This window comes from Oncorhynchus nerka, linkage group LG15 (assembly GCF_034236695.1).
Source record: "Oncorhynchus nerka isolate Pitt River linkage group LG15, Oner_Uvic_2.0, whole genome shotgun sequence".
Taxonomy (NCBI): Eukaryota; Metazoa; Chordata; class Actinopteri; order Salmoniformes; family Salmonidae; genus Oncorhynchus; species Oncorhynchus nerka.
Window position 1 is genome coordinate 102440545 of NC_088410.1, and position 24849 is coordinate 102465393.

At 45.2% G+C, this 24849-nt stretch overlaps 1 protein-coding gene across 1 annotated transcript in view; it reads right to left on the reverse strand.

Annotated features, from left to right (window-relative positions):
• Positions 1 to 24849, reverse strand: part of LOC115125610 (plasma membrane calcium-transporting ATPase 2-like) — a 228435-nt gene that overhangs the window by 97495 nt on the left and 106091 nt on the right.

The window sequence follows — 24849 nt, forward strand, 5'->3', positions numbered from 1 at the left end:
GGGCGGAGTAGAGATAAGGGGCAGAGTAGAGATACGGGGCGGAGTAGAGATAAGGGGCAGAGTAGAGATACGGGGCGGAGTAGAGATAAGGGGCGGAGCAGAGTAGAGATAAGGGGCGGAGTAGAGATAAGTGGCGGAGTAGAGATAAGGGGCGGAGATAAGGGGCAGAGTAGAGATAAGGGGCGGAGTAGAGATAAGGGGCGGAGTAGAGATAAGGGGCGGAGTAGAGATAAGGGGCGGAGTAGAGATAAGGGGCGGAGTAGAGATAAGGGGCGGAGCAGAGATAAGGGGCGGAGTAGAGATAAGGGGCGGAGTAGAGATAAGGGGCGGAGTAGAGATAAGGGGCGGAGTAGAGATAAGGGGCGGAGTAGAGATAAGGGGCGGAGAGGAAAGGTTTCAAATTTATAACACATTTCATTTATTTCATTTTGCGATTAAAGACAGCAATTTTTGCAGTTTAAAGCTAATTTCCTGCAATTCTACAGATGTTGCCATGACTTATGCCATGTTATTAATATGATATCTGAATGAGACTGGGCCCACTGGAGGTCAAGGTCAAGGCCCCCTGGAGGTCAGGGCCACCTGGAGGTCAAGGTCCCCTGGAGGTCAGGGCCCGTTGGAGGTCAAGGCCCCCTGGAGGTCAGGGCCCCCTGGAGGTCAAGGCCCCCTGGAGGTCAGGGCCCCCTGGAGGTCAGGGCCCCTGGAGGTCAAGGCCCACTGGAGGTCAGCTGACATGGCTGACATGGCTAACATGGCTGACATAGCTAACATGGCTAACATGGCTAACATGGCTAACATGGCTGACATGGCTAACATGGCTGACATGGCTGACATGCCTGACATGACTAACATAGCTGACATGGCTAACATGGCTAACATGGCTGACATGGCTGACATGGCTAACATGGCTGACATGACTAACATGGTAACATGGCTGACATGGCTAACATGGTAACATGGCTAACATTACTAACATGGCTAACATGGCTGACATGGCTAACATGGCTGACGTGACTAACATGGTAACATGGCTGACATGGCTAACATGGTAACATGGCTGACATGACTAACATGGTAACATGGCTGACATGGCTAACATGGCTAACATGGCTGACATGGCTAACATGACTAACATGGTAACATGGCTGACATGGCTAACATGGCTAACATGGCTGACATGGCTGACATGGCTAACATGACTAACATGGTAACATGGCTAACATGGTTGACATGGCTAACATGGCTAACATGGTTGACATGGCTAACATGGTTGACATGGCTAACATGGCTAACATGGTTGACATGGCTAACATGGCTGACATGGCTAACATGGCTAACATGGTTGACATGGCTAACATGTCTGACATGGCTAACATGGTTGACATGGCTAACATGTCTGACATGGCTAACATGGCTAACATGTCTGACATGGCTAACATGTCTGACATGGCTAACATGTCTGACATGGCTAACATGGCTAACATGGCTAACATGGCAACATGGCTAATCGAGTGACTGTCAGTGACTGACATAACGATAGAGAAACCGCTGACGCAGAACCCAATGTTGAACTCACACCTTGTGTATTCTACAATTCTAACTCTCAATAGTAAGAAGAGTATATATAAGTATACAGTATATACAGTATATACATACACTACATGGCCAAAAAACACACAGCAATGCAATGCAGCAAACATTGGCTGTAGAATGGCCTTACTGAAGAGCTCAGTGATTTTAAACTTGGCAACGTCATAGGATGCCACCTTTCCATCAAGTCAGTTTTCCAACAAGCCTGTATAAGACATGTCAAAATGGTCTGTCCTAGATTTAGTCCTATATGATATATTTAGTCCTATATGATATATTTAGTCCTATATGATATATTTAGTCCTATAAGATATATTTAGTCCTATATGATATATTTAGTCCTATAAGATATATTTAGTCCTATATGATATATTTAGTCCTATATGATATATTTAGTCCTATATGATAGATTTAGTCCTATAAAATAGATTAGTCATATATGATATATTTAGTCCTATAAGATATATTTAGTCCTATATGATATATTTAGTCCTATATGATAGATTTAGTCCTATATGATATATTTAGTCCTATATGATATATTTAGTCCTATATGATATATTTAGTCCTATAAAATAGATTAGTCATATATGATATATTTAGTCCTATAAGATATATTTAGTCCTATATGATATATTTAGTCCTATAAGATATATTTAGTCCTATATGATATATTTAGTCCTATATGATAGATTAGTCATGTATGATAGAATAGTCATATATGACAGATTAGTATTATATGACTATAAGATATGATTTAGTCCTATATGATAGATTATGTATGTGCCTACAGGCTATAGGCTATTGATGTTACTATAGGTACTAGCATGATGCATCTAGATCTATAAGCTCTAGATTTTTGAAAGCAACCAAATCAATCTTGCTCTCTGTTCCTCAGATCATGATCAGCAAGTGATCATATTTTCACCCATCAGACTATTCTCAATTTAAATCTTCACTAATTTGTCAAATTCATTTCGATTTAGTATGGCCCATTATCAAGTGGTCGGGAACAGGGGCAGGGGAATAAAGACAGTTCACATGCACTCGAATAGCGAATAGCGGGTCAGCGGTTAATATGAGCAGCTGAGAAGGAAATGTAAGAAAACATATTTCACTCCAGGCATTAACCTCTGTTTGAGGAGGTAGCTCTCGCTGCATGACAGGTGATATTCCACACAAACTCTGTATGTCATGGGCTCTCCTACCCTGTTCCTACAGATACCCAGTACTCTGTATACCATGGGCTCTCCTACCCTGTTCCTGCTACCCAGTACTCTATATACCATGGTCTCTCCTACTCTGTTCCTACAGATACCCAGTACTCTGTATACCATGGCCTCTCCTACCCTGTTCCTGTAGCTACCCAGTACTCTGTATGCCATGGGCTCTCCTACCCTGTTCCTGCTACCCAGTACTCTGTATGCCATGGGCTCTCCTACCCTGTTCCTGCTACCCAGTACTCTGTATGCCATGGACTCTCCTACCCTGTTCCTGCTATCCAGTACTCTGTATACCATGGGCTCTCCTACCCTGTTCCTGCAGCTACCCAGTACTCTGTATGCCATGGGCTCTCCTACCCTGTTCCTGTAGCTACCCAGTACTCTGTATGCCATGGGCTCTCCTACCCTGTTCCTGCTACCCAGTAGTCTGTATGTCATGGGCTCTCCTACCCTGTTCCTGCAGCTACCCAGTACTCTGTATGCCATGGACTCTCCAACCCTGTTCCTGCAGCTACCCAGTACTCTGTATACCATGGGCTCTCCTACCCTGTTCCTGCAGCTACCCAGTACTCTGTATGCCATGGGGTCTCCAACCCTGTTCCTGTAGCTACCCAGTACTCTGTATGTCATGGGCTATCCTACCCTGTTCCTGCTACCCAGTACTCTGTATACCATGGTCTCTCCTACCCTGTTCCTGCTACCCAGTACTCTACATACCATGATCTCTCATACCCTGTTCCTGCTACCCAGTACTCTGTATACCATGGGCTCTCCTACCCTGTTCCTGCTGCCACCCAGTACTCTGTATACCATGGGCTCTCCAACCCTGTTCCTGTAGCTACCCAGTACTCTGTATACCATGGGCTCTCCAACCCTGTTCCAGTACTCTGTATACCATGGGCTCTCCAACCCTGTTCCTGTAGCTACCCAGTACTCTGTATACCATGGGCTCTCCAACCCTGTTCCAGTACTCTGTATGCCATGGGCTCTCCTACCCTGTTCCTGCAGCTACCCAGTACTCTGTATGTCATGGGCTCTCCTACCCTGTTCCTGCAGCTACCCAGTACTCTGTATGTCATGGGCTCTCCTACCCTGTTCCTGCAGCTACCCAGTACTCTGTATGCCATGGGCTCTCCTACCCTGTTCCTGCTACCCAGTACTCTGTATGTCATGGGCTCTCCTACCCTGTTTCTGCATCTACCCAGTACTCTGTGTGTCATGGGCTCTCCTACCCTGTTCTAGTACTCTGTATACCATGGGCTCTCCTACCCTGTTCCTGCATCTACCCAGTACTCTGTGTGTCATGGGCTCTCCTACCCTGTTCCAGTACTCTGTATACCATGGGCTCTCCTACCCTGTTCCTGCAGCTACCCAGTACTCTGTATGTCATGGGCTCTCCAACACTGCAGATACGCAGTGCCTAATTTGGAAAAGTAAGTGAAATCTGTTCGGGGACCTCGTTATTAAAATGTTTTCGGCAACGACACATCTTTAATTCAAAATGTTGACTGGCCGTCTGCGCTGCTCGGTGAAATGAACACAAGAGGGAGAGATGGAAACGCATGAGACCTTCTGCTGGAGTTGTCTTCAAAATATAAAAATTCTCTATCATGTTTAAGCTAACTGTAAGCTGCCCAACACAATCAATGAACCGACAGCATCCTCTAGATCTATACTTTCTCTCCCAGACTATTGGATAAAAGGTTTGTAGCGTAGCAGAAGGTAACCAGTCCATCCAGTATGGATCGTAATACAGTCCACACTCAGAGGCCATTACTAGTGTTGGATCGTAATACAGTCCACACTCAGAGGCCATTACTAGTGTTGGATCGTAATACAGTCCACACTGAGAGGTCATTACTAGTGTTGGATCGTAATACAGTCCACACTGAGAGGTCATTACTAGTGTTGGATCGTAATACAGTCCACACTGAGAGGTCATTACTAGTGTTGGATCGTAATACAGTCCACACTGAGAGGTCATTACTAGTGTTGGATCGTAATACAGTCCACACTGAGAGGTCATTACTAGTGTTGGATCGTAACACTCAGAGGCCATTACTAGTGTTGGATCGTAATGCAGTCCACACTGAGAGGCCATTACTAGTGTTGGATCGTAATACAGTCCACACTCAGAGGCCATTACTAGTGTTGGATCGTAATACAGTCCACACTGAGAGGCCATTACTAGTGTTGGATCGTAATACAGTCCACACTGAGAGGTCATTACTACTGTTGGATCGTAACACTCAGAGGCCATTACTAGTGTTGGATCGTAATGCAGTCCACACTGAGAGGCCATTACTAGTGTTGGATCGTAATACAGTCCACACTGAGAGGCCATTACTAGTGTTGGATCGTAATACAGTCCACACTGAGAGGCCATTACTAGTGTTGGATCGTAATACAGTCCACACTGAGAGGCCATTACTAGTGTTGGATCGTAATACAGTCCACACTGAGAGGCCATCACTAGTGTTGGATCGTAACACTGAGAGGCCATTACTAGTGTTGGATCATAATACAGTCCACACTGAGAGGCCATTACTAGTGTTGGATCGTAATACAGTCCACACTGAGAGGCCATTACTAGTGTTGGATCGTAACACTCAGAGGCCATTACTAGTGTTGGATCGTAATACAGTCCACACTCAAAGGCCATTACTAGTGTTGGATCGTAATACAGTCCACATTCAGAGGCCATTACTAGTGTTGGATCGTAACACAGTCCACACTGAGAGGCCATTACTAGTGTTGGATCGTAATACAGTCCACATTCTGAGGCCATTACTAGTGTTGGATCGTAATACAGTCCACACTGAGAGGCCATTACTAGTGTTGGATCGTAATACAGTCCACACTCAGAGGCCATTACTAGTGTTGGATCATAATACAGTCCACACTCAGAGGTCATTACCAGTGTTGGATCGTAACACTCAGAGGCCATTACTAGTGTTGGATCGTAACACTCAGAGGCCATTACTAGTGTTGGATCGTAATACAGTCCACACTCAGAGGCCATTACTAGTGTTGGATCGTAACACTCAGAGGCCATTACTAGTGTTGGATCGTAATACAGTCCACACTGAGAGGCCATTACTAGTGTTGGATTGTAACACAGTCCACATTCAGAGGCCATTACTAGTGTTGGATCGTAACACTCAGAGGCCATTACTAGTGTTGGATCGTAATACAGTCCACACTCAGAGGCCATTACTAGTGTTGGATCGTAATACAGTCCACACTGAGAGGTCATTACTAGTGTTGGATCGTAACACTCAGAGGCCATTACTAGTGTTGGATCGTAATGCAGTCCACACTGAGAGGCCATTACTAGTGTTGGATCGTAATACAGTCCACACTGAGAGGCCATTACTAGTGTTGGATCGTAATGCAGTCCACACTGAGAGGCCATTACTAGTGTTGGATCGTAATACAGTCCACACTCAGAGGCCATTACTAGTGTTGGATCGTAATGCAGTCCACACTGAGAGGCCATTACTAGTGTTGGATCGTAATGCAGTCCACACTGAGAGGCCATTACCAGTGTTGGATCGTAACACTCAGAGGCCATTACTAGTGTTGGATCGTAACACTCAGAGGCCATTACTAGTGTTGGATCGTAATACAGTCCACACTCAGAGGCCATTACTAGTGTTGGATCGTAACACTCAGAGGCCATTACTAGTGTTGGATCGTAATACAGTCCACACTGAGAGGCCATTACTAGTGTTGGATCGTAACACAGTCCACATTCAGAGGCCATTACTAGTGTTGGATCGTAACACTCAGAGACCATTACTAGTGTTGGATCGTAATACAGTCCACACTCAGAGGCCATCAGTAGTGTTGGATCGTAATACAGTCCACACTCAGAGGCCATCACTAGTGTTGGATCGTAATACAGTCCACACTGAGAGGCCATTACTAGTGTTGGATCATAACACTCAGAGGCCATCACTAGTGTTGGATCGTAATACAGTCCACACTCAGAGGCCATTACTAGTGTTGGATCGTAATACAGTCCACACTCAGAGGCCATTACTAGTGTTGGATCGTAATACAGTCCACACTCAGAGGCCATTACTAGTGTTGGATCGTAACACTCAGAGGCCATTACTAGTGTTGGATCGTAATACAGTCCACACTCAGAGGCCATTACTAGTGTTGGATCGTAATACAGTCCACATTCAGAGGCCATTACTAGTGTTGGATCGTAATACAGTCCACATTCAGAGGCCATTACTAGTGTTGGATCGTAATACAGTCCACACTGAGAGGCCATTACTAGTGTTGGATCGTAACACTCAGAGGCCATTACTAGTGTTGGATCGTAATACAGTCCACATTCAGAGGCCATTACTAGTGTTGGATCGTAATACAGTCCACATTCAGAGGCCATTACTAGTGTTGGATCAAAATACAGTCCACACTGAGAGGCCATCACTAGTGTTGGATCGTAATACAGTCCACACTGAGAGGCCAATACTAGTGTTGGATCGTAACACTCAGAGGCCATTACTAGTGTTGGATCGTAATACAGTCCACACTCAGAGGTCATTACTAGTGTTGGATCGTAACACTCAGAGGCCATTACTAGTGTTGGATCGTAATACAGTCCACATTCAGAGGCCATTACTAGTGTTGGATCGTAATACAGTCCACACTGAGAGGCCATTACTAGTGTTGGATCGTAATACAGTCCACACTCAGAGGCCATTACTAGTGTTGGTTCATAATACAGTCCACACTCAGAGGCCATTACTAGTGTTGGATCGTAACACTCAGAGGCCATTACTAGTGTTGGATCGTAATACAGTCCACATTCAGAGGCCATTACTAGTGTTGGATCGTAATACAGTCCACATTCAGAGGCCATTACTAGTGTTGGATCGTAATACAGTCCACACTGAGAGGCCATTACTAGTGTTGGATCGTAACACTCAGAGGCCATTACTAGTGTTGGATCGTAATACAGTCCACATTCAGAGACCATTACTAGTGTTGGATCGTAATACAGTCCACATTCAGAGGCCATTACTAGTGTTGGATCGTAATACAGTCCACACTGAGAGGCCATCACTAGTGTTGGATCGTAATACAGTCCACACTGAGAGGCCAATACTAGTGTTGGATCGTAACACTCAGAGGCCATTACTAGTGTTGGATCGTAATACAGTCCACACTCAGAGGTCATTACTAGTGTTGGATCGTAACACTCAGAGGCCATTACTAGTGTTGGATCGTAATACAGTCCACATTCAGAGGCCATTACTAGTGTTGGATCGTAATACAGTCCACACTGAGTGGCCATTACTAGTGTTGGATCGTAATACAGTCCACACTGAGAGGCCATTACTAGTGTTGGATCGTAATACAGTCCACACTGAGAGGCCATTACTAGTGTTGGATCGTAATACAGTCCACACTCAGAGGCCATTACTAGTGTTAGTTCATAATACAGTCCACACTCAGAGGCCATTACTAGTGTTGGATCGTAATACAGTCCACATTCAGAGGCCATTACTAGTGTTGGATCGTAATACAGTCCACACTGAGAGGCCATTACTAGTGTTGGATCGTAACACTCAGAGGCCATTACTAGTGTTGGATCGTAATACAGTCCACATTCAGAGACCATTACTAGTGTTGGATCGTAATACAGTCCACATTCAGAGGCCATTACTAGTGTTGGATCGTAATACAGTCCACACTGAGAGGCCATCACTAGTGTTGGATCGTAATACAGTCCACACTGAGAGGCCAATACTAGTGTTGGATCGTAACACTCAGAGGCCATTACTAGTGTTGGATCCTAATACAGTCCACACTCAGAGGTCATTACTAGTGTTGAATCGTAACACTCAGAGGCCATTACTAGTGTTGGATCGTAATACAGTCCACATTCAGAGGCCATTACTAGTGTTGGATCGTAATACAGTCCACACTGAGTGGCCATTACTAGTGTTGGATCGTAATACAGTCCACACTGAGAGGCCATTACTAGTGTTGGATCGTAATACAGTCCACACTCAGAGGCCATTACTAGTGTTGGTTCATAATACAGTCCACACTCAGAGGCCATTACTAGTGTTGGATCGTAACACTCAGAGGCCATTACTAGTGTTGGATCGTAATACAGTCCACACTGAGAGGCCATTACTAGTGTTGGATCGTAACACAGTCCACATTCAGAGGCCATTACTAGTGTTGGATCGTAACACTCAGAGGCCATTACTAGTGTTGGATCGTAATACAGTCCACACTCAGAGGCCATTACTAGTGTTGGATCGTAATACAGTCCACACTGAGAGGCCACTACTAGTGTTGGATCGTAACACTCAGAGGCCATTACTAGTGTTGGATCGTAATACAGTCCACATTCAGAGGCCATTACTAGTGTTGGATCGTAATACAGTCCACACTGAGAGGCCATTACTAGTGTTGGATCGTAATACAGTCCACATTCAGAGGCCATTACTAGTGTTGGATCGTAATACAGTCCACACTGAGAGGCCATTACTAGTGTTGGATCGTAATACAGTCCACACTGAGAGGCCATTACTAGTGTTGGATCGTAACACTCAGAGGCCATTACTAGTGTTGGATCGTAATACAGTCCACACTGAGAGGCCATTACTAGTGTTGGATCGTAACACAGTCCACATTCAGAGGCCATTACTAGTGTTGGATCGTAACACTCAGAGACCATTACTAGTCTTGGATCGTAATACAGTCCACACTCAGAGGCCATCACTAGTGTTGGATCGTAATACAGTCCACACTCAGAGGCCATCACTAGTGTTGGGTCGTAATACAGTCCACACTGAGAGGCCATTACTAGTGTTGGATCATAACACTCAGAGGCCATCACTAGTGTTGGATCGTAATACAGTCCACACTCAGAGGCCATTACTAGTGTTGGATCGTAATACAGTCCACACTCAGAGGCCATTACTAGTGTTGGATCGTAACACTCAGAGGCCATTACTAGTGTTGGATCGTAATACAGTCCACACTCAGAGGCCATTACTAGTGTTGGATCGTAATACAGTCCACACTGAGTGGCCATTACTAGTGTTGGATCGTAATACAGTCCACACTGAGAGGCCATTACTAGTGTTGGATCGTAATACAGTCCACACTCAGAGGCCATTACTAGTGTTGGTTCATAATACAGTCCACACTCAGAGGCCATTACTAGTGTTGGATCGTAACACTCAGAGGCCATTACTAGTGTTGGATCGTAATACAGTCCACACTGAGAGGCCATTACTAGTGTTGGATCGTAACACAGTCCACATTCAGAGGCCATTACTAGTGTTGGATCGTAACACTCAGAGGCCATTACTAGTGTTGGATCGTAATACAGTCCACACTCAGAGGCCATTACTAGTGTTGGATCGTAATACAGTCCACACTGAGAGGCCACTACTAGTGTTGGATCGTAACACTCAGAGGCCATTACTAGTGTTGGATCGTAATACAGTCCACATTCAGAGGCCATTACTAGTGTTGGATCGTAATACAGTCCACACTGAGAGGCCATTACTAGTGTTGGATCGTAATACAGTCCACACTGAGAGGCCATTACTAGTGTTGGATCGTAACACTCAGAGGCCATTACTAGTGTTGGATCGTAATACAGTCCACACTGAGAGGCCATTACTAGTGTTGGATCGTAACACAGTCCACATTCAGAGGCCATTACTAGTGTTGGATCGTAACACTCAGAGACCATTACTAGTGTTGGATCGTAATACAGTCCACACTCAGAGGCCATCACTAGTGTTGGATCGTAATACAGTCCACACTCAGAGGCCATCACTAGTGTTGGGTCGTAATACAGTCCACACTGAGAGGCCATTACTAGTGTTGGATCATAACACTCAGAGGCCATCACTAGTGTTGGATCGTAATACAGTCCACACTCAGAGGCCATTACTAGTGTTGGATCGTAATACAGTCCACATTCAGAGGCCATTACTAGTGTTGGATCGTAATACAGTCCACACTGAGAGGCCATTACTAGTGTTGGATCGTAACACTCAGAGGCCATTACTAGTGTTGGATCGTAATACAGTCCACATTCAGAGGCCATTACTAGTGTTGGATCGTAATACAGTCCACATTCAGAGGCCATTACTAGTGTTGGATCGTAATACAGTCCACACTGAGAGGCCATCACTAGTGTTGGATCGTAATACAGTCCACACTGAGAGGCCAATACTAGTGTTGGATCGTAACACTCAGAGGCCATTACTAGTGTTGGATCGTAATACAGTCCACACTCAGAGGTCATTACTAGTGTTGGATCGTAACACTCAGAGGCCATTACTAGTGTTGGATCGTAATACAGTCCACATTCAGAGGCCATTACTAGTGTTGGATCGTAATACAGTCCACACTGAGAGGCCATTGCTAGTGTTGGATCGTAATACAGTCCACACTCAGAGGCCATTACTAGTGTTGGTTCATAATACAGTCCACACTCAGAGGCCATTACTAGTGTTGGATCGTAACACTCAGAGGCCATTACTAGTGTTGGATCGTAATACAGTCCACATTCAGAGGCCATTACTAGTGTTGGATCGTAATACAGTCCACATTCAGAGGCCATTACTAGTGTTGGATCGTAATACAGTCCACACTGAGAGGCCATTACTAGTGTTGGATCGTAACACTCAGAGGCCATTACTAGTGTTGGATCGTAATACAGTCCACATTCAGAGACCATTACTAGTGTTGGATCGTAATACAGTCCACATTCAGAGGCCATTACTAGTGTTGGATCGTAATACAGTCCACACTGAGAGGCCATCACTAGTGTTGGATCGTAATACAGTCCACACTGAGAGGCCAATACTAGTGTTGGATCGTAACACTCAGAGGCCATTACTAGTGTTGGATCGTAATACAGTCCACACTCAGAAGTCATTACTAGTGTTGGATCGTAACACTCAGAGGCCATTACTAGTGTTGGATCGTAATACAGTCCACATTCAGAGGCCATTACTAGTGTTGGATCGTAATACAGTCCACACTGAGAGGCCATTACTAGTGTTGGATCATAACACTCAGAGGCCATCACTAGTGTTGGATCGTAATACAGTCCACACTCAGAGGCCATTACTAGTGTTGGATCGTAATACAGTCCACACTCAGAGGCCATTACTAGTGTTGGATCGTAATACAGTCCACACTCAGAGGCCATTACTAGTGTTGGATCGTAATACAGTCCACATTCAGAGGCCATTACTAGTGTTGGATCGTAATACAGTCCACATTCAGAGGCCATTACTAGTGTTGGATCGTAATACAGTCCACACTGAGAGGCCATTACTAGTGTTGGATCGTAACACTCAGAGGCCATTACTAGTGTTGGATCGTAATACAGTCCACATTCAGAGGCCATTACTAGTGTTGGATCGTAATACAGTCCACATTCAGAGGCCATTACTAGTGTTGGATCGTAATACAGTCCACACTGAGAGGCCATCACTAGTGTTGGATCGTAATACAGTCCACACTGAGAGGCCAATACTAGTGTTGGATCGTAACACTCAGAGGCCATTACTAGTGTTGGATCGTAATACAGTCCACACTCAGAGGTCATTACTAGTGTTGGATCGTAACACTCAGAGGCCATTACTAGTGTTGGATCGTAATACAGTCCACATTCAGAGGCCATTACTAGTGTTGGATCGTAATACAGTCCACACTGAGAGGCCATTGCTAGTGTTGGATCGTAATACAGTCCACACTCAGAGGCCATTACTAGTGTTGGTTCATAATACAGTCCACACTCAGAGGCCATTACTAGTGTTGGATCGTAACACTCAGAGGCCATTACTAGTGTTGGATCGTAATACAGTCCACATTCAGAGGCCATTACTAGTGTTGGATCGTAATACAGTCCACATTCAGAGGCCATTACTAGTGTTGGATCGTAATACAGTCCACACTGAGAGGCCATTACTAGTGTTGGATCGTAACACTCAGAGGCCATTACTAGTGTTGGATCGTAATACAGTCCACATTCAGAGACCATTACTAGTGTTGGATCGTAATACAGTCCACATTCAGAGGCCATTACTAGTGTTGGATCGTAATACAGTCCACACTGAGAGGCCATCACTAGTGTTGGATCGTAATACAGTCCACACTGAGAGGCCAATACTAGTGTTGGATCGTAACACTCAGAGGCCATTACTAGTGTTGGATCGTAATACAGTCCACACTCAGAAGTCATTACTAGTGTTGGATCGTAACACTCAGAGGCCATTACTAGTGTTGGATCGTAATACAGTCCACATTCAGAGGCCATTACTAGTGTTGGATCGTAATACAGTCCACACTGAGAGGCCATTACTAGTGTTGGATCGTAATACAGTCCACACTGAGAGGCCATTACTAGTGTTGGATCGTAATACAGTCCACACTCAGAGGCCATTACTAGTGTTGGTTCATAATACAGTCCACACTCAGAGGCCATTACTAGTGTTGGATCGTAACACTCAGAGGCCATTACTAGTGTTGGATCGTAATACAGTCCACACTGAGAGGCCATTACTAGTGTTGGATCGTAACACAGTCCACATTCAGAGGCCATTACTAGTGTTGGATCGTAACACTCAGAGGCCATTACTAGTGTTGGATCGTAATACAGTCCACACTGAGAGGCCACTACTAGTGTTGGATCGTAACACTCAGAGGCCATTACTAGTGTTGGATCGTAATACAGTCCACATTCAGAGGCCATTACTAGTGTTGGATCGTAATACAGTCCACATTCAGAGGCCATTACTAGTGTTGGATCGTAATACAGTCCACACTGAGAGGCCATTACTAGTGTTGGATCGTAATACAGTCCACATTCAGAGGCCATTACTAGTGTTGGATCGTAATACAGTCCACACTCAGAGGCCATTACTAGTGTTGGATCGTAATACAGTCCACACTCAGAGGCCATTACTAGTGTTGGTTCATAATACAGTCCACACTCAGAGGCCATTACTAGTGTTGGATCGTAACACTCAGAGGCCATTACTAGTGTTGGATCGTAATACAGTCCACACTCAGAGGCCATTACTAGTGTTGGATCGTAATACAGTCCACATTCAGAGGCCATCACTAGTGTTGGATCGTAATACAGTCCACACTCAGAGGCCATTACTAGTGTTGGATCGTAATACAGTCCACACTGAGAGGCCATTACTAGTGTTGGATCGTAACACTCAGAGGCCATTACTAGTGTTGGATCGTAATACAGTCCACATTCAGAGGCCATTACTAGTGTTGGATCGTAACACTCAGAGGCCATTACTAGTGTTGGATCGTAATACAGTCCACACTCAGAGGCCATCACTAGTGTTGGATCGTAATACAGTCCACATTCAGAGGCCATCACTAGTGTTGGATCGTAATACAGTCCACACTCAGAGGCCATCACTAGTGTTGGATCGTAATACAGTCCACACTCAGAGGCCATTACTAGTGTTGGATCGTAATACAGTCCACACTGAGAGGCCATTACTAGTGTTGGATCGTAACACTCAGAGGCCATTACTAGTGTTGGATCGTAATACAGTCCACATTCAGAGGCCATTACTAGTGTTGGATCGTAATACAGTCCACATTCAGAGGCCATTACTAGTGTTGGATCGTAATACAGTCCACACTGAGAGGCCATTACTAGTGTTGGATCGTAACACTCAGAGGCCATTACTAGTGTTGGATCGTAATACAGTCCACATTCAGAGGCCATTACTAGTGTTGGATCGTAATACAGTCCACATTCAGAGGCCATTACTAGTGTTGGATCGTAATACAGTCCACACTGAGAGGCCATTACTAGTGTTGGATCGTAATACAGTCCACACTCAGAGGCCATTACTAGTGTTGGTTCATAATACAGTCCACACTCAGAGGCCATTACTAGTGTTGGATCGTAACACTCAGAGGCCATTACTAGTGTTGGATCGTAATACAGTCCACACTCAGAGGCCAATACTAGTGTTGGATCGTAACACTCAGAGGCCATTACTAGTGTTGGATCGTAATACAGTCCACACTGAGAGGCCATTACTAGTGTTGGATCGTAACACTCAGAGGCCATTACTAGTGTTGGATCGTAATGCAGTCCACACTGAGAGGCCATTACTAGTGTTGGATCGTAATACAGTCCACACTGAGAGGCCATTACTAGTGTTGGATCGTAATACAGTCCACACTGAGAGGCCATTACTAGTGTTGGATCGCAATACAGTCCACACTGAGAGGCCATTACTAGTGTTGGATCGTAATACAGTCCACACTGAGAGGCCATCACTAGTGTTGAATCGTAACACTGAGAGGCCATTACTAGTGTTGGATCATAATACAGTCCACACTGAGAGGCCATTACTAGTGTTGGATCGTAATACAGTCCACATTCAGAGGCCATTACTAGTGTTGGATCGTAACACAGTCCACACTGAGAGGCCATTACTAGTGTTGGATCGTAATACAGTCCACATTCTGAGGCCATTACTAGTGTTGGATCGTAATACAGTCCACACTGAGAGGCCATTACTAGTGTTGGATCGTAATACAGTCCACACTCAGAGGCCATTACTAGTGTTGGATCATAATACAGTCCACACTCAGAGGTCATTACCAGTGTTGGATCGTAACACTCAGAGGCCATTACTAGTGTTGGATCGTAACACTCAGAGGCCATTACTAGTGTTGGATCGTAATACAGTCCACACTCAGAGGCCATTACTAGTGTTGGATCGTAACACTCAGAGGCCATTACTAGTGTTGGATCGTAATACAGTCCACACTGAGAGGCCATTACTAGTGTTGGATCGTAACACAGTCCACATTCAGAGGCCATTACTAGTGTTGGATCGTAACACTCAGAGGCCATTACTAGTGTTGGATCGTAATACAGTCCACACTCAGAGGCCATCACTAGTGTTGGATCGTAATACAGTCCACACTCAGAGGCCATCACTAGTGTTGGATCGTAATACAGTCCACACTCAGAGGCCATTACTAGTGTTGGATCGTAATACAGTCCACACTGAGAGGCCATTACTAGTGGTGGATCGTAACACTCAGAGGCCATTACTAGTGTTGGATCGTAATACAGTCCACATTCAGAGGCCATTACTAGTGTTGGATCGTAATACAGTCCACATTCAGAGGCCATTACTAGTGTTGGATCGTAATACAGTCCACACTCAGAGGTCATTACTAGTGTTGGATCGTAACACTCAGAGGCCATTACTAGTGTTGGATCGTAATACAGTCCACACTGAGAGGCCATTACTAGTGTTGGATCGTAATACAGTCCACACTGAGAGGCCATTACTAGTGTTGGATCGTAATACAGTCCACACTGAGAGGCCATTACTAGTGTTGGATCGTAATACAGTCCACACTCAGAGGCCATTACTAGTGTTGGATCATAATACAGTCCACACTCAGAGGTCATTACCAGTGTTGGATCGTAACACTCAGAGGCCATTACTAGTGTTGGATCGTAACACTCAGAGGCCATTACTAGTGTTGGATCGTAATACAGTCCACACTCAGAGGCCATTACTAGTGTTGGATCGTAACACTCAGAGGCCATTACTAGTGTTGGATCGTAATACAGTCCACACTGAGAGGCCATTACTAGTGTTGGATCGTAACACAGTCCACATTCAGAGGCCATTACTAGTGTTGGATCGTAACACTCAGAGGCCATTACTAGTGTTGGATCGTAATACAGTCCACACTCAGAGGCCATCACTAGTGTTGGATCGTAATACAGTCCACACTCAGAGGCCATCACTAGTGTTGGATCGTAATACAGTCCACACTCAGAGGCCATTACTAGTGTTGGATCGTAATACAGTCCACACTCAGAGGCCATTACTAGTGTTGGATCGTAATACAGTCCACACTGAGAGGCCATTACTAGTGGTGGATCGTAACACTCAGAGGCCATTACTAGTGTTGGATCGTAATACAGTCCACATTCAGAGGCCATTACTAGTGTTGGATCGTAATACAGTCCACATTCAGAGGCCATTACTAGTGTTGGATCGTAATACAGTCCACATTCAGAGGCCATTACTAGTGTTGGATCGTAATACAGTCCACACTGAGAGGCCATTACTAGTGTTGGATCGTAATACAGTCCACACTCAGAGGCCATTACTAGTGTTGGATCATAATACAGTCCACAATCAGAGGTCATTACCAGTGTTGGATCGTAACACTCAGAGGCCATTACTAGTGTTGGATCGTAATACAGTCCACACTGAGAGGCCATTACTAGTGTTGGATCGTAACACAGTCCACATTCAGAGGCCATTACTAGTGTTGGATCGTAACACTCAGAGGCCATTACTAGTGTTGGATCGTAATACAGTCCACACTCAGAGGCCATTACTAGTGTTGGATCGTAACACTCAGAGGCCATTACTAGTGTTGGATCGTAATACAGTCCACACTGAGAGGCCATTACTAGTGTTGGATCGTAACAAAGTCCACATTCAGAGGCCATTACTAGTGTTGGATCGTAACACTCAGAGACCATTACTAGTGTTGGATCGTAATACAGTCCACACTCAGAGGCCATCACTAGTGTTGGATCGTAATACAGTCCACACTCAGAGGCCATCACTAGGGTTGGATCGTAATACAGTCCACACTGAGAGGCCATTACTAGTGTTGGATCATAACACTCAGAGGCCATCACTAGTGTTGGATCGTAATACAGTCCACACTGAGAGGCCATTACTAGTGTTGGATCGTAACACTCAGAGGCCATTACTAGTGTTGGATCGTAATACAGTCCACATTCAGAGGCCATTACTAGTGTTGGATCGTAATACAGTCCACATTCAGAGGCCATTACTAGTGTTGGATCGTAATACAGTCCACACTCAAGAGGTCATTACTAGTGTTGGATCGTAACACTCAGAGGCCATTACTAGTGTTGGATCGTAATACAGTCCACACTCAGAGGCCATTACTAGTGTTGGATCGTAATACAGTCCACACTGAGAGGCCATTACTAGTGTTGGATCGTAACACTCAGAGGCCATTACTAGTGTTGGATCGTAATACAGTCCACACTGAGAGGCCATTACTAGTGTTGGATCGTAACACAGTCCACATTCAGAGGCCATTACTAGTGTTGGATCGTAACACTCAGAGTCCATCACTAGTGTTGGATCGTAATACAGTCCACACTCAGAGGCCATCACTAGTGTTGGATCGTAATACAGTCCACACTCAGAGGCCATCACTAGTGTTGGATCGTAATACAGTCCACACTCAGAGGCCATTACTAGTGTTGGATCGTAATACAGTCCACACTGAGAGGCCATTACTAGTGTTGGATCGTAACACTCAGAGGCCATTACTAGTGTTGGATCGTAATACAGTCCACATTCAGAGGCCATTACTAGTGTTGGATCGTAATACAGTCCACACTCAGAGGCCATTACTAGTGTTGGATCGTAATACAGTCCACACTCAGAGGCCATTACTAGTGTTGGATCGTAATACAGTCCACACTGAGAGGCCATTACTAGTGTTGGATCGTAACACTCAGAGGCCATTACTAGTGTTGGATCGTAATACAGTCCACATTCAGAGGCCATTACTAGTGTTGGATCGTAATACAGTCCACATTCAGAGGCCATTACTAGTGTTGGATCGTAATACAGTCCACACTCAGAGGTCATTACTAGTGTTGGATCGTAACACTCAGAGGCCATTACTAGTGTTGGATCGTAATACAGTCCACACTGAGAGGCCATTACTAGTGTTGGATCGTAATACAGTCCACACTCAGAGGCCATTACTAGTGTTGGATCATAATACAGTCCACACTCAGAGGTCATTACCAGTGTTGGATCGTAACACTCAGAGGCCATTACTAGTGTTGGATCGTAACACTCAGAGGCCATTACTAGTGTTGGATCGTAATACAGTCCACACTCAGAGGCCATTACTAGTGTTGGATCGTAACACTCAGAGGCCATTACTAGTGTTGGATCGTAATACAGTCCACACTGAGAGGCCATTACTAGTGTTGGATCGTAACACAGTCCACATTCAGAGGCCATTACTAGTGTTGGATCGTAACACTCAGAGGCCATCACTAGTGTTGGATCGTAATACAGTCCACATTCAGAGGCCATCACTAGTGTTGGATCGTAATACAGTCCACACTCAGAGGCCATCACTAGTGTTGGATCGTAATACAGTCCACACTCAGAGGCCATCACTAGTGTTGGATCGTAATACAGTCCACACTCAGAGGCCATTACTAGTGTTGGATCGTAATACAGTCCACACTGAGAGGCCATTACTAGTGTTGGATCGTAACACTCAGAGGCCATTACTAGTGTTGGATCGTAATACAGTCCACATTCAGAGGCCATTACTAGTGTTGGATCGTAATACAGTCCACATTCAGAGGCCATTACTAGTGTTGGATCGTAATACAGTCCACACTGAGAGGCCATTACTAGTGTTGGATCGTAACACTCAGAGGCCATTACTAGTGTTGGATCGTAATACAGTCCACATTCAGAGGCCATTACTAGTGTTGGATCGTAATACAGTCCACATTCAGAGGCCATTACTAGTGTTGGATCGTAATACAGTCCACACTGAGAGGCCATTACTAGTGTTGGATCGTAATACAGTCCACACTCAGAGGCCATTACTAGTGTTGGATCGTAACACTCAGAGGCCATTACTAGTGTTGGATCGTAATACAGTCCACACTGAGAGGCCATTACTAGTGTTGGATCGTAATACAGTCCACACTCAGAGGCCATTACTAGTGTTGGATCGTAATACAGTCCACACTGAGAGGCCATTACTAGTGTTGGATCGTAATACAGTCCACACTAAGAGGCCATTACTAGTGTTGGATCGTAACACTCAGAGGCCATTACTAGTGTTGGATCGTAATATAGTCCACATTCAGAGGCCATTACTAGTGTTGGATCGTAATACAGTCCACACTCAGAGGTCATTACTAGTGTTGGATCGTAACACTCAGAGGCCATTACTAGTGTTGGATCGTAATACAGTCCACACTCAGAGGCCATTACTAGTGTTGGATCGTAATACAGTCCACACTGAGAGGCCATCACTAGTGTTGGATCGTAACACTCAGAGGCCATTACTAGTGTTGGATCGTAATACAGTCCACACTCAGAGGCCATTACTAGTGTTGGATCGTAATACAGTCCACACTGAGAGGCCATCACTAGTGTTGGATCGTAACACTCAGAGGCCATTACTAGTGTTGGATCGTAATACAGTCCACACTCAGAGGCCATTACTAGTGTTGGATCGTAATACAGTCCACACTGAGAGGCCATTACTAGTGTTGGATCATAACACTCAGAGGCCATTACTAGTGTTGGATCGTAATACAGTCCACATTCAGAGGCCATTACTAGTGTTGGATCGTAATACAGTCCACACTCAGAGGCCATTACTAGTGTTGGATCGTAACACTGAGAGGCCATTACTAGTGTTGGATCGTAACACTGAGAGGCCATTACTAGTGTTGGATCGTAATACAGTCCACACTCAGAGGCCATTACTAGTGTTGGATGGTAACACTCAGAGGCCATTACTAGTGTTGGATCGTAACACTGAGAGGCCATTACTAGTGTTGGATCGTAACACTCAGAGGCCATTACTAGTGTTGGATCGTAACACTGAGAGGCCATTACTAGTGTTGGATCATAATACAGTCCACACTGAGAGGCCATTACTAGTGTTGGATCGTAACACTCAGAGGCCATTACTAGTGTTGGATCGTAATAAAGTCCACACTGAGAGGCCATTACTAGTGCAGGGTTGACTGTAACAAGGTTGACTGTAACAGGGTTGACTGTAACAGGGTTGACTGTAACAGGGTTGACTGGACGAGGGTTGACTGTAACAGGGTTGACTGTAACAGGGTTGACTGGATGAGGGTTGACTGTAACAGGGTTGACTGTAACAGGGTTGACTGTAACAGGGTTGACTGTCACATGGTTGACTGTAACAGGGTTGACTGTGACAGGGTTGACTGTACTAGTGTTGAACTTTAAAGGGTTGACTGTGAAAGGGTTGACTGTAACAGGGTTGACTGGGTCAGGGTTGACTGGTTCAGGGTTGACTGTAGCAGGGTTGACTGGGTCAGGGTTGACTGTAACAGGGTTGACTGGGTAAGGGTTGACTGGGTCAGGGTTGACTGGGACAGGGTTGACTGTAACAGGGTTGACTGTAACAGGGTTGACTGTAACAGGGTTGACTGTAACATGGTTGACTGTAACAGGGTTGACTGTAACAGGGTTGACCACAACAGGGTTGACCGTAACAGGGTTGACTGTACTAGTGTTGACTGTAACAGGGTTGACTGTAACAGGGTTGACTGTACTAGTGTTGACTGTAACATGGTTGACTGTAACAGGGTTGACTGTACTAGTGTTGACTGTAACAGGAATGACTGTAACAGCGTTGACCACAACAGGGTTGACCGTAACAGGGTTGACTGTACCAGGGTTGACCGTAACAGGGTTGACTGTACTAGTGTTGACTGTAACAGGGTTGACTGTACTAGTGTTGACTGTAACATGGTTGACTGTAACATGGTTGACTGTAACATGGTTGACTGTAACAGGGTTGACTGTAACAGGGTTGACTGTACTAGTGTTGACTGTAACAGGGTTGACTGTAACAGGGTTGACTGTAACAGGGTTGACTGTAACAGGGTTGACTGTCTTAGTGTTGACCTTTAAAGGGTTGACTGTAACAGGGTTGCCTGTAACAGGGTTGACTGGACGAGGGTTGACTGTAACAGGGTTGACTGGGTCAGGGTTGACTGTAACAGGGTTGACTGGGTCAGGGTTGACTGTATACAGGGTTGACTGGATCAGGGTTGACTGGGTAAGGGTTGACTGTAACAGGGTTGACTGAGTCAGGGTTGACTGGGTCAGGGTTGACTGTAACAGGGTTGACTGTAACATGGTTGACTGTAACAGGGTTGACTGTAACATGGTTGACTGTAACATGGTTGACTGTAACAGGGTTGACTGTAACAGGGTTGACTGTAACAGGGTTGACCGTAACAGGGTTGACCACAACAGGGTTGACCGTAACAGGGTTGACTGTACTAGTGTTGACTGTAACAGGGTTGACTGTAACAGGGTTGACTGTACTAGTGTTGACTGTAACAGGGTTGACTGTAACAGCGTTGACCACAACAGGGTTGACCGTAACAGGGTTGACTGTACCAGGGTTGACCGTAACAGGGTTGACTGTACTAGTGTTGACTGTAACAGGGTTGACTGTAACAGGGTTGACTGTACTAGTGTTGACTGTAACATGGTTGACTGTAACATGGTTGACTGTACTAGTGTTGACTGTAACAGGGTTGACTGTAACAGGGTTGACTGTACTAGTGTTGACTGTAACAGGGTTGACTGTAACAGGGTTGACTGTAACAGGGTTGACTGTACTAGTGTTGACCTTTAAAGGGTTGACTGTAACAGGGTTGCCTGTAACAGGGTTGACTGGACGAGGGTTGACTGTAACAGGGTTGACTGGGTCAGGGTTGACTGTAACAGGGTTGACTGGGTCAGGGTTGACTGTAACAGGGTTGACTGGGTCAGGGTTGACTGTATACAGGGTTGACTGGATCAGGGTTGACTGGGTAAGGGTTGACTGTAACAGGGTTGACTGTAACAGGGTTGACTGAGTCAGGGTTGACTGGGTCAGGGTTGACTGTAACAGGGTTGACTGTAACATGGTTGACTGTAACAGGGTTGACTGTAACATGGTTGACTGTAACATGGTTGACTGTAACAGGGTTGACTGTAACAGGGTTGACTGTACTAGTGTTGACTGTAACAGGGTTGACTGTAACAGGGTTGACTGTACTAGTGTTGACTGTAACATGGTTGACTGTAACATGGTTGACTGTACTAGTGTTGACTGTAACAGGGTTGACTGTAACAGGGTTGACTGTACTAGTGTTGACTGTAACAGGGTTGACTGTAACAGGGTTGACTGTAACAGGGTTGACTGTACTAGTGTTGACCTTTAAAGGGTTGACTGTAACAGGGTTGCCTGTAACAGGGTTGACTGGACGAGGGTTGACTCTAACAGGGTTGACTGTAACAGGGTTGACTGTAACAGGGTTGCCTGTAACAGGGTTGACTGGACGAGGGTTGACTGTAACAGGGTTGACTGTGAACAGGGTTGACTGTAGCAGGGTTGACTGTAGCAGGGTTAGCGGCTTCCCGTCAACGGGACAGTTGTAAATAATGCAGCGCCTTGTGTCACGATCGTAGATTTTAGAGAAACAACAAATGTCGCTACATATTTATTTTATTTAACTAGGCAAGTCCGTTAAGAACAAATTCTTAACGGACTTGCCACCTCTACACTCTAACCACTAGGCTACCCTGCCCCCTCTACACTCTAACCACTAGGCTACCCTAACGCCCCATAAGTGGCTTAAATAACTGCCTGTTCAGGGGCAGAACGACAGATTTGTACCTTGTCAGCTCAGGGGTTTGAACTTGCAACCTTCCGGTTACTAGTCCAACGCTCTAACCACTAGGCTACCCTGCCGCCTCTACACTCTAACCACTAGACTACCCTGCCACCTCTACACTCTAACCACTAGGCTACCCTGCCGCCTCTACACTCTAACCACTAGGCTACCCTGCCACCTCTACACTCTAACCACTAGGCTCACTAGGCTACCTGCCGCCTCTACACTCTAACCACTAGGCTACCTGCCTCCTCTACACTCTAACCACTAGGCTACCCTGCCACCTCTACACTCTAACCACTAGGCTACCCTGCCGCCTCTACACTCTAACCACTAGGCTACCCTGCCACCTCTACACTCTAACCACTAAGCTACCCTGCCACCTCTACACTCTAACCACTAGGCGACCCTGCCACCTCTACACTCTAACCACTAGGCTACCCTGCCACCTCTACACTCTAACCACTAGGCTACCCTGCCGCCTCTACACTCTAACCACTAGGCTACCCTGCCACCTCTACACTCTAACCACTAGGCTACCCTGCCACCTCTACACTCTAACCACTAGGCTACCCTGCCACCTCTACACTCTAACCACTAGGCTACCCTGCCCCCTCTACACTCTAACCACTAGGCTACCCTGCCGCCCCATAAGTGTCTTATATCGTCTGAAAGCTAGAATTCTTGTTAATATAACTACACTGTCCAATTTACAGTAGCTATTACTGCGCAAAAACGCCATGCTATTGTTTGAGGAGAGTGCCTAACAACAAAACACTTTTTTCACCTCCATAGTTTGATAAATTCACCTCCGAAGGTGAAATGTGTACTTACATTCTGAAATCTTGCTCTGATTTATCATCCAAAGGGTCCCAGAGATAACATGAAGTGTTGTTTTATTAGATAAAATCAATTTTCATATCCTAAAAAGGTCCACATAGCATGCACGATCGATTTTGTATTTCCACTCGTTCAATTTGCAAAGAAAGGAATCTGTGAAAATCTCACCCTAAGAAAAAGAAAAGTATATCCTATAGGATGACCATATTTGGTCAGAAAGCGACGCCTTCATTGCACGCCGATGACGCGGGCGGTCTTCACTTGAACGACTAAAATAAGCACCAATCGGGGTCAGACAAAGCTAGATAGATAGCCAATGAGCTGGGCTTTATGGGGAACCCTGTATCTGACTCAGAATGTAGCTGCTAACCTTGTGCGACCGCATGCCTTTTCCTTTTAGACAAAAATTATACGAATATTCAGAGTTATGAAGTTGTGAAAACTGGTTGTTCTGCAAATGTTGAACTTATTATATGTCTACTAATACTGGAAAAGCTCAATCAAAGTCCAAGTATACAGATTTGACGATATTCTTGCAGAAAAATGCAATATGAATGCGAATGTCTCCGTCACGATTTGCCCAATTTTTTGTGACTTCACACTAAATGTCCTGTAGTTCACTCATACTTCAAG